This window comes from Anolis sagrei, chromosome 2, assembly GCF_037176765.1.
Source record: "Anolis sagrei isolate rAnoSag1 chromosome 2, rAnoSag1.mat, whole genome shotgun sequence".
Taxonomy (NCBI): Eukaryota; Metazoa; Chordata; class Lepidosauria; order Squamata; family Dactyloidae; genus Anolis; species Anolis sagrei.
The window spans coordinates 72,892,601-72,908,413 of record NC_090022.1 but is presented as its reverse complement, the minus strand read 5'-3'; positions in this window follow the sequence as shown (position 1 = coordinate 72,908,413).

The window sequence follows — 15,813 nt, the reverse complement described above, 5'->3', positions numbered from 1 at the left end:
GGCATCCTTGAAGTGACTGGACTGACCTTGAGGGAGCTGGGAGTGGTAACGGCCGACAGGGAGCTCTGGCGTGGGCTGGTCCATGAGGTCACGAAGAGTCGGAGACGACTGAACGAATGAACAACAAATAATAATCATCATCATCATCATCATTTTTATTTATACCCCGCCACCATCTTCCTCAAAGGGGACTCGGGGCAGCTTACATGAGGCCAAGCCCAGTAATGCATTACAACAGAATAAAATCAAAAACACAGAATAAACATCGCAATAAAATAAATAAAACATAAGAATACAATAAAACAGTGCAAAAAATACAGTGAGAGATAAATCACAATGACATGACAATCATAATAGGTATTGTCAAAGGCTTTCATAGCCAGAACCACTGGGTTGTTGTAGGTTTTTTCGGGCTGTATGGCCATGTTCTAGACACGTTCTCTCCTAGGAGTGAACATGGCCATACAGCCAGAAAAACCTACAACAACCCAATCATAATAAGTTGCACATACAGAGTGCCTGGAGAGTTTTATATACATTCACCACACCTGGAAGGTAGATCTTGGTTGCATCTATGCTGCAGAATTAATGCAGTTGGGTACCACTGTAACTACCACAAGTCAATGCTATGGAATCCTGGGATTTGTATTTTGGTGAGGCACCAGCACTCTTGGGCAGATAAGGCTAAAGGTCTTGTAAATCTCAAACTCCCATGATTGCGTAGTATTGAGTCATGGCAGTTAAAGCGGAGTCAACCTGTATTAATTCTACAGTGTAGATCAGGCATGGGCAAACTTGGGCCCTCTAGGTGTTTTGGACTTCAACTCCCACAATTCCTAACAGCCTCCTTTCCCCCCTCAACCGCTTAAGCCAGTGGTTCTCAACCTGTGGGTCCCCAGGTGTTTTGGCCTATAACTCTCAGAAATCTCAGCCAATTTACCAGCTGTTAGGATTTCTGGGAGTTGAGGCCCAAAACATTTGGAGCCCACAGTTGAGAACCACTGTCTTAAGTGAAAGGAAATGGCCAAAGGCTGTTAGAAATTGTGTGAGTTGAAGTCCAAAACACCCAGAGGGCTGAAATTTGCCCATGCTTGGTGCTCTAAGCATAAGAAGTGATGGGGCAACTGGGTTGTTGTAGGTTTTTTTGGGCTATATGACCATGTTCTAGAGGCATTATCTCCTGACGTTTCACCTGCATCTATGGCAAGCATCCTCAGAGGTAGTGAGGAGTTGCCTCCAGGGCCCTGGCTCGCCAGTCTCCTCTCGCCAGTGTCTCTCAGTGGCAATTGGTATAAGGCTTGCCTTGGGAGCCCCCGGCTCTATTATCAAGGCACAAAGCCATTGTTATGTCCAGAGCCTGGAATCCCTTGGAGCATTCATCTGATTATAGACTGCAGATAATAAGCGTCTGCCGCAGGGCCAATGTTGGGTTGTGCCTTTCCACTGAATGGCCATTGTCTGGTGAAGAGAGTCTTCTTTCCCAGGAATGTGCCTGCCTCCTCCCTGGAGGAGTTCGGCTCCTGCAGCTTTGGCATTAGGAGTGCCGCTAACACAGGATTCTGCCATAGCTTACAATTGGCAAATTTCTCCCAATCAGGAAGAAAAGCAGCTCTTCAGAGACAAGATACCGACTGGTTGGATTTGTTTCAACCCTGAAGCTGGGCTCCTTTTTTTTTTTTTTTTTGCTGCACATCTATAAACCTGCAGAGAGTGTGTCCAGTTGGCAATGTATTGTTTTAGAAGTGAAAAGGAAAGGCTGCTGCCCTGGGCCTTGAATGACAATAGTCTGACCAGACCTATCGGCATTGTGTTATTTAAGACTCCCCCCCTTAATAGCATAGGTCACCATAGTTTGTTATGTCTGCACATTCCTAATGTTGTTGGTGGATATTGTCATCGAACATGAGGACCCCTCCTTTCAAATTGATCTAGTCACTGTCAGTTGAAGCAGGGAGTTCCACAGATCCTGGATCTCACCACTGCATGGGATTGATCTGAATTTCCACTGAGGCTTTTGCACCAGCTGCAGCTCCAACAGAAGTCTCCCCTTCTCTCCCTTTCAGTCTTCCCTGGCCACTTTGTAACAGAGCCCCAAATAAAAAAGTATCTATTTTCCCAACCTTCACTCCTTGCATGATACATTGTGTCTTTCTCTGACTCCAATATATGAACTTTCTCTCTTCCAAGCCGCAAAGCCTTGCAGTCTCAACCGAGGTGCTTCAGCAGCATCCCAGAGGGCAAGATACCGTGGATACTGAGTCTGGGTTTCCGTATCCGTGGCTTAACAGATCTGTTCCAGACCAACGCTATTTTTCTCCTTGTCCAATTCCAATCCTAATTGCTATCTCGCTTTTTGCTGAAACGACCCCTGTGCCCTCCAAATAGCATCTATACTATAGGATTAATGCAATTTGACAGCACTCTAACTGCCACAGCTCAATGCTATTGAATCTGAGAGTTGTAGTTTGGTAAGGCAACAGCACTCTTAGGCAAAGAAGGCTTAAAATCCTGTAAAACTAGAGCTCCTAGGATTTGGTTAGATGAGGCCTGCCATTGCCCAAAGAAGAGACATGTCTTTGGCTGGCATTTAGTCAAGTACTTTTGAGGCTAGGAATAAGATCATGGTTGGTAGAGTGGGATTACTTCATTGCATATCCAATCTGTGAGTAAATCAGCAATTTCAGTGCTAGGCTTCAAATGATTGTAAACTAATTTAGCTTCTGACTTTGAGCAGCCAGATGTGCCGGCTACTTCCCTTTCCTTCCTGAGTTGAAAATGACCCTGCTGAGGCGTGACATTTGAGCTTATGCCCCTAATACCCTCTTTCCAGGATTTTCCTTTGACATAATTCATTTTTTACACCAATGTTCTGGCTGAGCAAATTCTGCGTCACGAGGATAGGATGATTTCCAATACAGGACATGTCAGCAGAATTGCCACATTTCAGGATCACAACAGGACAAAGAGCCATGCCTCCATACATCTTCAAGCTGAAAGACCACAACTGCTATTTTTTTCACCTGATAGTGGACTTGCAGCAAGACTATTTAGTACCTAGCATAATTGCTTTGGAATTCATTCACATGAGTTAAGCTTTAATGAGCACAGAGCCTGGAACACACTTTAAGCAAGCTCAACCCTAACACGTTAGCATCCGGTTTTTTTAGAAACTTGTACTGTGCCAGTGTTAAATGTTATTTTTATTATATAAGTAGTAAAATACTATACTTCAGTAACATGTTATACCGTATATATTTTTAAAGTCTTTTAAAAGCCTTGCTATCCATCAAAGGCAATGGGTTCCTGGAAAAACCGCTACCTGTAATATACCATTAAAATGAAAAAGTGTCCCAAAGAGCCAAATTAAGGATGCGAGCTGTGAGCTAGAAGTTTAAATATCTCCTCAGCCCTGAATTCATTTTTTCAGTGCCAGGAAAAGAGTTTCCTCCTAAACATTAAGAAAATCCTCCAGATGGTAATTGCTCTTCAACAATGGAATACGTTGTCTTGGTATGTGTCTCCTTCTCACAAGGTTTTGAAGCAGAGGCTGGATGGCCATCTGTTGAGAATGCTTTGATTGTGTGTTCCTGCATAGCAGGGGGTTGGATTTAATGGCCCTTGGGGTCTTTTCCAGCTTTGTGATTCTATGATCAGACCACTCTACCATCTGTTGTGTGTGTGAGAGAAGAAAAAGGCAAGGCGGACATTAATAATGCTTCTCAGGCTTTCCGATGTGGATGACTAGCATATCTTTTTCCTAATAAGCCAGAGACTGGCACCATATTTGTACCAACTGGCACAACTGTTTTCTGTTATCCTGGAAATTCTCCATTGACCAGTAGTCAATGGCTCACAGAATAACACTGGTCCTGGGGCTACCGCTTTGAATAACACTGCTTTATGTGACACCAGATCAGTTTAAAATTTGTTGTATAAATGCTTGACATGTGTTGGGAAAATATTAACTATTATTTGGACTCACCAGTCATGTTTGAATGCCGGTATTTTATCAAATTAGTGAGGAATTTCATCGCAACCTCATTGGATGTCTTATAGCCTTCCTGAACATAGTAGAGCCTTGCTTATCTGACATAAATGGGCCGGCAGATAAGCAAAAATGTTGGATAATAAGAAGGGATTAAGGAAAAGCATATTAAATGTTCAATTACATTATGATTTTACAAATTAAGTACCAAAACATCATGTTTTACAACAAATTGACAGAAAAAGCAGTTCAATACACAGTAACATTATGCAGTAATTACTGTATTTACAAATTTAGCACCAAAACATTGCATTGTATTGAAACAGCTGTGGATCCGGGTGGGAAGCAGACTGCGTTGGATAATACAGAATGTTGGATGAGTGAAGGTTGGATACAATTACATCAGCCCCCGGTGGCGCAATGGGTTAAACCCTTGTGCTGGCAGGACTGCTGACTGAAAGGTCAGCGGGGGTCCCCTGGGCAACATGAGAGAAGCCTCCCACAGGATGGTAAAACATCCGGGTGTCCCCTGGGCAATGTCTTTGAAGATGGGCAATTCTCTCACACCAGAAGTGACTTGCAGTTTCTGAAGTTGCTCCTGACATGAAAAAACAAAAACAAAAAACTTTCTTTTTCACCCTAATTATTCCATTTGAAGCTATGATCACTATGTACATTTTATCACCAAATATTATCATCATGTAAATTTGAAATAGGTTCTGAAGAGGAGCACATACTGGAGCCCACAAAGTGCAAGATGGGTCTTCATGTGCTTCTTGATGGCCTCTATTTTATTCCACTAAAAAGTCTTAAAGAGTATTTTATTCTGTAGAAAGACTTGATTAAATGGTTATAGACAAATGCTCAAACCATTATACAATGCTGGTCTTAAACTACAGCTCACTCCTTCTGTACATAAATTCAGCATGGTATGTGCAAGCACTACTTTGGAGGGAGGGGTGAAACCATTTGTTTCTTTTCTAGGGAAACTCAATGGTGGATTTAAAAATAATCCCTGTGCTCAGGGGTTGCAGAGCAGGTCGAGGGGCAAGGAGGCAGCTGTCCATGACACGCTATCTGGCCTGGGTTGCCCCGACCCAAAGCCACCTGTTCAGCAGGAGTCAGGAGGACAGCCGAGGCCTCTCCTGGTGCCTCCAAGGTGGATCCTGAGACAGAGGAAGAAGCACAAAGAGCAGCCCATCTGCAATCTGATCACAGCTCCCCCTCCCTCTTCCCCTGGGAAGGGGCCATGGCTAGAGGGTCTTCAAAGGACGGGGCTCTTTCCACTTCATCAGAGGATCAATTCCCAGTGGGAGGGAGAGGCTGAATGAATGCACTCCAAGTCAGGCTGCAAATCTCTCCAGATAAAAGAGGTGCCACTGCCTGCCCTCACAATGGGGCTCTCCAAGGGGGTGGCGAGACTGGGAGGGAGCTCAGGGCTTTGTCCCACACAAAAGAGCTGGGGAGCTCCCACTGCCCGTCGATAAGACCCAAGGAAAGAAGTGGCAGAGGGGATTTTTAATATCTGGATGTCTCTTTTCTTCATTGTGTTTGGTTCAGAGCAGCCCGTTTTGCTTTGGCATCTGTAATTTCTGATATTAAATTGCAAAAACTGTTTTCTTTTCTACTTTCAACAATCTACTTTCCACAAGAGACTTTACCAGGGGTGCATTCATACCTTCAAATATAATAACTTTATTTTTGTACCCCGCCTCCATCTCTGCAAAGGGACTCAGGGCAGCTTACATGCGGCACAATGTGTCTAAAACAACACATAAAATAGACACACAATACAATACAAAACTAATAGCATATATTTGTTGTTGTTGTGTGCTTTCAAGTTGTTTCTGACTTAGATCCTAAGGAGAGCCTATCACAGGATTTCCTAGGCTAAAGTTGTATTAGATACTCCTCATAAGTGTTGTCCTGATTCACACTAGGTTTTGTATGTTCAAGGCATTTAGGAAAAGACAAGCTTTTCTTACTTCTCTTCTTAGACTACAAATAGAAAAAAATGTAGATCTTTAAGCAATTATATTTCTAGAGCCATACATACACACACACACAGACTGGCTGTCTTTGCAGCCCTTGACTGCAATAAATTTTCCGTTTTTTTGGCCAAAGTGGATGTGTAAATCACTCTTGCATCTTTCTACAAAAGTTACAGAGGTTTCCTTGGATTGCCCAAGATTGTAAAAGTAATACCTGTTTTTCAAAACCAGATGTGGACTTTTGCTCATTCATAATGTTTTTTCTTGTCCTCTGGTATGTTTGGCAGTCCATGTGGACACTGGACTCCCCCCCCCCCCCCCCCCCAAGAGCCAAGATTCCTGGAGTCATAACAATAACTCAGTCCTGCCTTCAATCTATTTTTAATTTATATTGTTAAAAATGCACTACACCTCTTAGTGGCACCACCCAAAATCAGTCACTTCATATGAGTCTTTGTGCACAACATATACAGTAGGTCTTTATAGGTCCCCTCGGGGAGATAGGGCGGAATATAAATAAAGCTTTATTGTTATTAAAGTTTTATTATAATAACACTATGTAACACAATTGTTGTTCCTTGGTTATAAATGTCATTTCTTAATTGGTACTATCATTAAAACATGGAAAAAGTTTATTAATCCTGCAGCACATTTTGATATAGTTTTACAATGGATATCTTGTAGAGTCTTAACCAATTCAACATAATTTGTGGCTGCCACAAAAACAAAGTTTCTAGAGTGTAACAACTACTTTCAAAGTAAGTAAAGGTTTCCTCTTGACATTAAGTCTAGTTGTGTCTGACTCTCGGGGTGTTGCTTATCTCCATTACTAAGCTGAAGAGCATAGACACCTCCAAGATCATGTGGCTGGCATGACTGCATGGAGCACCGTTACCTTCCTGCAGAAGCAATACCTATTGATCTACTTACACTTGCATGTTTTTGAACTGCTAGGTTGGCAGAAGCTGGGCCTAACAGTGAGAGCTCACCCCACTCCCCGGAGTCAAACCATCGACCTTTCAGTCAGCAAATTCAGCAGCTCAGCGGTTTAACCTGCTGTGCCACCAGGTAAGCACTGCACAATTAATCAGGAAATAACAGTTTCATACCAGGAACATAGTGTTACATAGTGGAATACATACTGCCATCTTACTAAGTAAAACTGAAGGCACTAAGAAAGTAGGAAAACCATTGCACAGGTAGATTGATTTAGTAAAGGAAGCTGCAGCCCCAGGTTTGCTGGTCCAGTTCACAGCTGAAAGTCCTGGAGGTCTCTTTCACACCCCAGGAGAAAATCCCCGGGACACTACAGCCTTCTGCACACTCATATAAGAACCAATCCCATCAAACTCTTTGGGACTGACTGCTCAGCAAACATGCATCTCATTTGCAATGGGAAGAAATCCTACCTGGCATCAGGGTGAGAAATTCCTCCCAATGCAAATATTTCCTCTGAAGGAGAGACTTTCCTTAGGTTTAGAATGCGGGAAGAAAAGCTACCTCCCCCCCCCACCCGCTTTCATGCCTGCTGTGGGAATTATCCCAATAATTACCAGTTACTTCACTCACCCACCTCCAACCACTATGACATTTGCCTTTTTTACAAAAAGCAATATTAATGCAAAGACCTGTTTAATGATATGTCTAGTTTGACACTCTGAGTGTGTTTTCTACAAAACAGCAGTTGGGCGGCACTTTCACAGCTACAGCTCAGTCCTATGGAAAACTGTACTTGTTGTTTATTGAGGTACTTAAAATTCTCTGTTGTGGAGCTCTAGTGCTGTCCCTTGAACTACTAGCAGAGAAATTTAACTACTAGGGTTGTCAGGTTGAATATGGGACTGACTCCTGTAGTTCATCCAACAGATTGGATCAGGAAGAGGAAGCATAAAATTTTGTGAGTCATAGAATCATTGAGTTGGAAGAGACCTCATGGCCCATCCAGTCCAACCCCCTGCCAAGAAACAGGAAAATCGCATCCACAAGCAGGGCATATCTTGTCCTGCAACACACACACCAACACCTTTTAGCTGCTGCAATCTTCCCCTAACACTGTTTGCTAGGAAGACTACAGAGAAGTATCCAGCTCTTATATAATAACCGTAAATATGTTGTTGTTGTTGTTCATTCGTTCAGTCGTCTCCGACTCTTCGTGACCTCATGGACCAGCCCACGCCAGAGCTCCCTGTCGGCCGTCACCACCCCCAGCTCCTTCAAGGTCAGTCCAGTCACTTCAAGGATGCCATCCATCCATCTTGCCCTTGGTCGGCCCCTCTTCCTTTTACCTTCCACTTTCCCCAGCATAATTGTCTTCTCCAGGCTTTGCTGTCTCCTCATGATGTGGCCAAAGTATTTCAACTTTGTCTCTAGTATCCTTCCCTCCAGTGAGCAGTCGGGCTTTATTTCCTGGAGGATGGACTGGTTGGATCTTCTCGTAGTCCAAGGCACTCTCAGAACTTTCCTCCAACACCACAGCTCAAAAGCATCGATCTTCCTTTGCTCAGCCTTCCCTAAGGTCCAGCTCTCACATCCGTAGGTGACTACAGGGAATACCATGGCTTTGACTATGCGGATCTTTGTTGCCAGTGTGATGTCTCTACTCTTTACAATTTTATCGAGACTGGACATTACTCTCCTCCCAAGAAGTAAGTGTCTTCTGATTTCCTGGCCACAGTCTGCTTCTGCAATAATCTTTGCACCTAGAAATACAAAGTCTGTCACGGCCTTCACATTTTCTCCCTCTATATTCCAGTTGTCAATCATTCTTGTTGCCATAATCTTGTTGTTTTTTTTTACGTTTAGCTGCAACCCAGCTTTTGCTGTAAATATATAGCTCTGCAAATAACGTTGGGGGGGGGGGGCAGTAAAAAGGTGAGTTTGGAAGGTTGAAGAAGGAGAGACATGCTATAATGAACTTTACAGTTCCTTTTCCTGATCCAGGATCCCTTGACATTTGAAGCTTCAAGACCCCAGTACTCTATTCAGCTTGGTAATCTCACAAACTATAAATATCCGTATTCTGTAGGAGGGAGCCAGGACAGCTCAAGTGGTATCAAACAGCTGTGACAGGTTTTGCCCCATGTAAAAGTGACAGCCTCTCTCTATAAGCCAAAGGCCTAATACACATTCCTCTGCCTGGAATGTACACCATTCCAGGTTGCAGGTAAATTAGGCCTTGCAACTTTAGGTTCCTCCAAACACCCTTAGGCCATCATTTCAGAAAACATCCTTTTATATAGATAATCCCAATATTATCCATGGAAACTGTTTATTACTCAGGCCATTGTTTGTTTGCTCAATTGTTGTTTTTATACTGTGTTATATTGTTGCTTGTTTTATATTGTTTTATGATGATGTTTTATGTACTTTTAGTGTGTTATATTTAACTATGTTGATCAGGCTTGTCTCCATGTAAGACTCCCCTTCAGGGAGATGGAGGCGGGATGTTGTTGTTGTTGTTATTTTCACAAAATGCATTCCTGGATTTACCACTGAAATGCAAAATTATGAATAATATCGAACCCTATTGAAATGAATTACTTCTGGTGGAAGTATGCTGTAGAATTGCACTGGAACAGACAGAAAATGTCTAGAGACAATATACTTTTTCGGATGTTGGGAACTGAAAATTGTGAATATTGGTCCTGCAGATACAGGGGGCCATACTGTAATAAAAACATTTAATTTTTTTTAGCCTACATATCACAAACTTGCCATTTCTAGGAGACTCACTAGGCCAAAAAAATCCCCAATTTTACTGAAACTTATAACAATCTTTGAAATTGTATTAATAGTATGATAACTTCTCTACATGTAATTTGTTGAATGTATTGTGATCCCTATCGCTAAGGAGAAGGAAGCATCTGCTGCAGCAATAAGATCTGGAGGAAAAGCAAAAGCATTCAGTGAACTTTCCCTGCTGTGGGAAAACCAAATAAGTCTGACACCCTCTGCTGCAGTGATGGACATTGTCACATCATATGCTGCTGTTGTTGTGTGCCTTGCAAGTTGTTTCCAACTTATGGCAACCCTAAGGCAAACCTATCAGCAAGATTTGTTCAGAAGGATTTTGCCATTGTTTTCCTGTGAGTCTGAGAGTGTGTGACTTGCCTGAGGTAGGTTTCCATGGCCAAGCAGGGATTCAAAGCCTGGTCCTCTTGACCCAAACCATGCTGGCTCTCTATGTCATAAATACTGGGGGAGAGCAGGGATCCTGCTGCTTCTGGATACCAATGGGGGCAGTGGGTATCTTGTTATGTGCCTCAAGCAGCAAAATATCCTGGGCTGGCCTTAGTGGTGGTAGAAAGAGGACATTGACATTGCAGAATGATGCTGCCACTTGCTGCTGTTCATTCCCTACCCAAGAAAAGAAAAGAGAAAAGAAAAGAGCTGGACAGATGCACATTCCAGAGGAGAAAGGAGGCTGCCTAGCCTCTAAAGCACAAAAAGCAAAAAAAAAAGCCCTCCACAAAAGGGTGACCGCATGGCAAGGCACTGCTGGCTGGATAAGAACTTCCCTCCCACTCCGCTATTGTCCAGGACCTTCCAAAGAATTAAGAAATGACACGGGCCCCTAAAATGGTGGGCTCATTATAGTGTCCCGCAGCAGTCAGGCACATCCCCCACATTCCACATTTGAACAGAGAGGATAAGTATCCCATCTGAGGGAAATAGTGCATTTCCTCCACTTCAAAAATGATGTTTGAGTGCTGAGGCTGAAAAAGCAGCATGTAAATGATTTGCAACTGAATGCAACCAGGGGGGATATATGTGAATTATGTGTAACTATGTGCAATCCTTGTGCAGGAAACTGGTCATGCACAGTAGCATAATTGAGTAGGAACACATACAATCCTCATGCTGGGAAAAATGATTGCTTACACCTCTTATAGGAAGAAGCTCACAAGGGCAAAATTTTGAGGAAAACGTGAAGACTCTTATATCTTTCTTAACTCAGATTATATGGCAGTGTAGAAGGGACCAGAGTCTGAGAGAGTGTGCCTTGTCCAAGCCACTTCAGAAAAGCAAGGTTGCAATGGGATCCACAGTTTTTATTTCCCCTGAGATAAATCAAGATGCTTTCAAGACATTTGCGACTTATGTGACCCTGATTAATTATAGAATCATAGAGTTAAAAAAGACCTCGCGGGCAATCCAGTCCAACCCCATTCTGCCAAGAAGCAGGAAAGTCACATTCAAAGCACCCCTGACAGATGGCCATCCAGCCTGTATTTAAAAACCTCCAAAGAAGGAGCCTCCACCACACTCCGGGGCAGAATGTTTCACTGCTGAACAGCTCTCACAATCAGGAAGTTCTTCCTAATGTTCAAGTAGAATCTTCTTTCCTGTAGTTTGAAGACATTGTTCCGTGTCCTAGTCTCCCGGGCAGCAGAAAACAGGCCTCCTCCCTATGACTTCCCCTCACATATTTATACATGGACATCATGTCTCCTCTCAGCCTTCTCTTCTTCAGGCTAAACATGCCCAGCTCTTTAAGCCGCTCCTCATAGGGCTTGTTCTTCAGACTCTTTTTCATTTTAATTGCCTTCCTCTAGACACATTCCAGTTTGTCAACATCTCCCTTCAATTGTGGTGCCCAGCATTGGACACAGTATTCCAGGTGTGATCTGACCAAAGCAGAATAGAAGGGTAGCATGACTTCCCTGGATCTAGACACTATACTCCTATTTATGAAGGCCAAAATCCCATCGGCTTTCTTAGCTGTCGCATGACATTGTTGGCTCCAAGATCTTTTTCATATGTACTGCTGTCGAGCCATGCATCTTGCATTTGTCACTGTTGAACTTCATTTTGTTAGTTTTGGCCCAGCTCTCTAATCTGTTCAGATCATTTTGAATTCTGCTCATGTCTTTTGGGGCACTGGCTATCCCTCCCAATTTGGTGTTGTCTGCAGACTTGGTGATCATGCCTTCTAACCCTTCGTCTAAGTCATTAATAAAGATGTTGAACAGGACCGGGCCCAGGACAGAACCCTGCGGCACTCCACTTGTCACTTCTTTCCAAGATGAAGAGGAAGCATTGGTGAGCACCCTCTGGGTTCGTCCATTTAACCAATTACAGATCCACCTCACCATAGTTTTGCCTAGCCCATATTGGACTAGTTTGTTTGCCAGAAGGTCATGGATGACCTTGTTGAAGGCCTTATCATTGGGTTTCCTTGGCAAGAATTTTTTTTCAGAGAGGAGATTCCATTGCCTTCCCCTGACACTAGGAGAGCTTGACTTGTCCAAGGTCATCTAATAGGTTACCATGGCTGAGTAGGCATTTGAATCCTGGATTCCAGAATCATAGTCCAACACACAAACCATGATATCACACTAGCTCCCTACTGCATACTATACATTAGTTCAAATCCGTAGTTGCTCACCTTTTTTTCTAAGTTATGTCAAATGTGAGCACCAACCATTGCATTACCCTCCCATCAATGTATTATTCCTACAATATTTCAAATTTTTAGAAGTCCTTCAGCAAGCGCATCTGACCATGGTTATAGTTCATCCTACTTCTGCTGTTTAGTGAATTGGGGGGATATTTCCTGGTGACAGCATAACGGGAAGGCTCAGCTAGCTAGAATGCTCGTATCTCCTTAACATCTCATTTCCTCTGAATCCAGACAACTCACATCTCCAGAACCTTTCATGTTGGGGACCCGCTCCTTGAGACACAGCTCATCTCTTCCTGTCAGACTTCCCTCTTCATTTCAGTGGGCAGCCCATCCCAGCAGATCTCTTATCTAGTCCCCTCGACATGGTGCCCTTGGTGGGCGGCTGGAAGCATTGTCATTTTTCCTGCTTTGTCTCACTGGGTGTGATGGGTGGCAACCACTGTGGCTGAACGACACAGTAGAATCTCACCCTGCCATGAACAAAGAGGGGGTAAAATTAGGCACCACATCTCCTGGAGATAACATATACTTCCATCTGGCTTTGTGACAGGACAGGAAACCCACATATGCCAGAACCAAAGGAAAACCCTGATGAAACACAGGAAGCCAGGCTTGTAACAGCCAGGAAATAGAAGAACACTGGCTGACATTCCAGAATAGGGTGTGAAGCAACGCCTGCAAATTTCTATAGCCCAGTAAACTGCTCCTCAATCCACCCACTCTCCATGTTGCTCAACCATTTTTCTAACTTCAGTGCAACCCTGATAACAGACTCTTTCCCTGCATATGTTCATGATGGGAGAAACATCTTAAACTGTAACCACTGGTTGTCCAGGGCACTCAAGGTGAAGTCTGATGGAGCAGTGCCTAACGCGGATGGAGCAATGCCTATAAGATATGCTGGTCAAATTCCTTATAGCAGCTCCTTCTAGGGAGTGCAGGGATGTGATGCATAAGAATGTTTGAGGAATTTGATGACTTTGAAATTCCAATGCAAATTTATCTCCTGGTGTGATACACAGATCAGGAATGTCTTTATCCTTCAGATTTCAAACTTCTAACTTTGCAATCTAGTTTCCAACTCAAAAAACAAACAAAAATGTATTTGAAGGAAGAGGTATTTTCCTTGAACCTTTTAATTAACCAAGATGGCAGTGAAATGTGCATTCATCAATGGATTTCAGCTTAAAACTATGCCTTCAAATGCAGTTTGGTATGTATTGTCAAAAGCTTTCATGGCCAGAATCACTGGGATGTTTCAGGTTTTTCAGGCTGTATGGCCATGTTCCAGAAGCATTCTCTATTGACGTTTCACCTGCATCTGTGGCAGGCATCCTCAGAGGTTGTGGGGTCTGTTGGAAACTAGGAAAATTGGGTTTGGTATGTTTTTTGCTGAAATCCATTGATGAATGTGCATTTCACTGCCATCTTGGTTAATGAAAATGTTCGAGGAAAATCAAGGCTGCCCTTGATTAAACAAGGGCAACCTTGTGTACAAATGGGTTTGAGAGGGATATTTCTAACAATATTTTAAGACAAAAACATAAAATAAATGTATTAGATGTTAGGAAGGAGCAATTAGTCTGTTGAATGGCAAGGAAGTAAAAGGAGTATGAAAGGAAGATACAGCAATGAAAAGATTGGAAAGAAATTGACGCAAGTATTTACATTCATCATGAGATGTGTGTGGGGGGGGGGGATAATGATCTTTTTCATAGAGGGAGTTGCATAAATGTAATGTGAATTGTCAGGAAGTGTTATTAATAATTAAATTATCAAATATAAAGATAGACAAATCCAGCAGAAAAAGAATCAACTTGACAATAAAGGGATTTCCTAATACATAGTATATATGATTTGAAAACTATTATATAAAGATAGTAGTTTTTAGGGAATATAAAACTATACTGTCATATTAATTTGACTGCATTTGACAATTAATAGTTTCTGAGATGTTTCATATTTTCCATTTCCCAAAAGGCTCCAGTGGAAACCACCAAGAGATATGTGCAAGTTAAAAGTGCACATTTGAGGTAGACATTCATATTTGACATTTGAATTTTGCATTCAGATTTTTCCCTAGCCTCTGAATGTCTGTTTCACTTTTAGCTCTTACAGCAGTCCAGCCTGCTTCCAGCATTGCTCAATATAAGCAGCAACATAGGACAGATTATATAAGACTGAGACACATGTCAGACCAACACAAATTCAGAAGCAAAAATATTACTCTGAAGAGGAGGTGCATTTGTCACATTATGACTGCCCTGCAAGTGAGAAAACCTTGACCAAAATTCAGACAGTTAGAGGTTTGCAAGAACATCAGCAGTATCTGCTGGGAAGCCATCACTCTTTGGGACTGAATCTGTCCAGCCAAACAGAGCCTCCCAGACTTGTTCTTGGAGCTGCTCTGGTCTTCAGTGGAGAGCTGGCACAGATGTCCCTATTGCTCTGGCTTAGGCACTTTTTTTCCAGTGGCTGAATCTAATAAAAGGAAGCTAGTTGTATAAATATATTTTCTGCCTTTTGCATGGAAAAGGATTCTAGTTGATTGGAAACTGAAACAATGAAAATATTGTGCACAAGGCCATTTATTATTATGAACACTGGAGACTCTTAAATACAAATCTGGAACCCAGGGAGACTCAGGGCTGCCCAGTCATGAGTGAAGTGTTGACAGTTGGTTCAGCTGGCAAACCTGGAGGGGTGGTGGACGGTCCCTCTCGCACACCTACCCCACTCCCACGTCTGCCTCCACACCCACCCACCATCACTGCCCTCCCACTCACAGATGCCATGGGACACCCCCTGGTAGTGCTCCACTTCTGCTAGGCTGCCTCCCAAACTTCAACCAGCTGCAGCTGTAACAAAAAGTGAGCCAAGCTGTGATGGATGATGGTGGCTGTTGGGCCAGGTTTCACGGCAACGCATAGGCCAACCTGAATGAAGAACAGAACTGCTGCCCCTCATTTTGCATATCTGTGTGCATGCAAGTCCATGTGTGTATGTAGGAAAGACAGAAAGACACACAGAAAAAGACATAGATACAGTATTGGGCTCTTCTCTCCTGGAATGGTATTGTGTTTTCATTTTGCTCATTCTAGAAATCATTGCTGCCAAGGATTGCTTTTACTAGGGGGCCTTCCACACAGTACTATATCCCAGAATATCAAGGCAGAAAATCCCACATTATCTGAGTGTGGACTCAGATAACCCAGTTGAAAGCAGATATTGTGGGATTTTCCACCTTGATATTCTAGGATACAAGGCTGTGTGGAAGAGCCCTGGGGCATCTTCATTGGCCTCCACACATGCAACTGTAACAGGAAAGCAGCCCAAGAGAGCAAAGAGAATAACTGGTGGAGCAGCCCTTGTACTCTAGTTGCAAAATTTATTTTTGCTCTGTGCTTAAAAGTCAACTCTGACTTATGGCA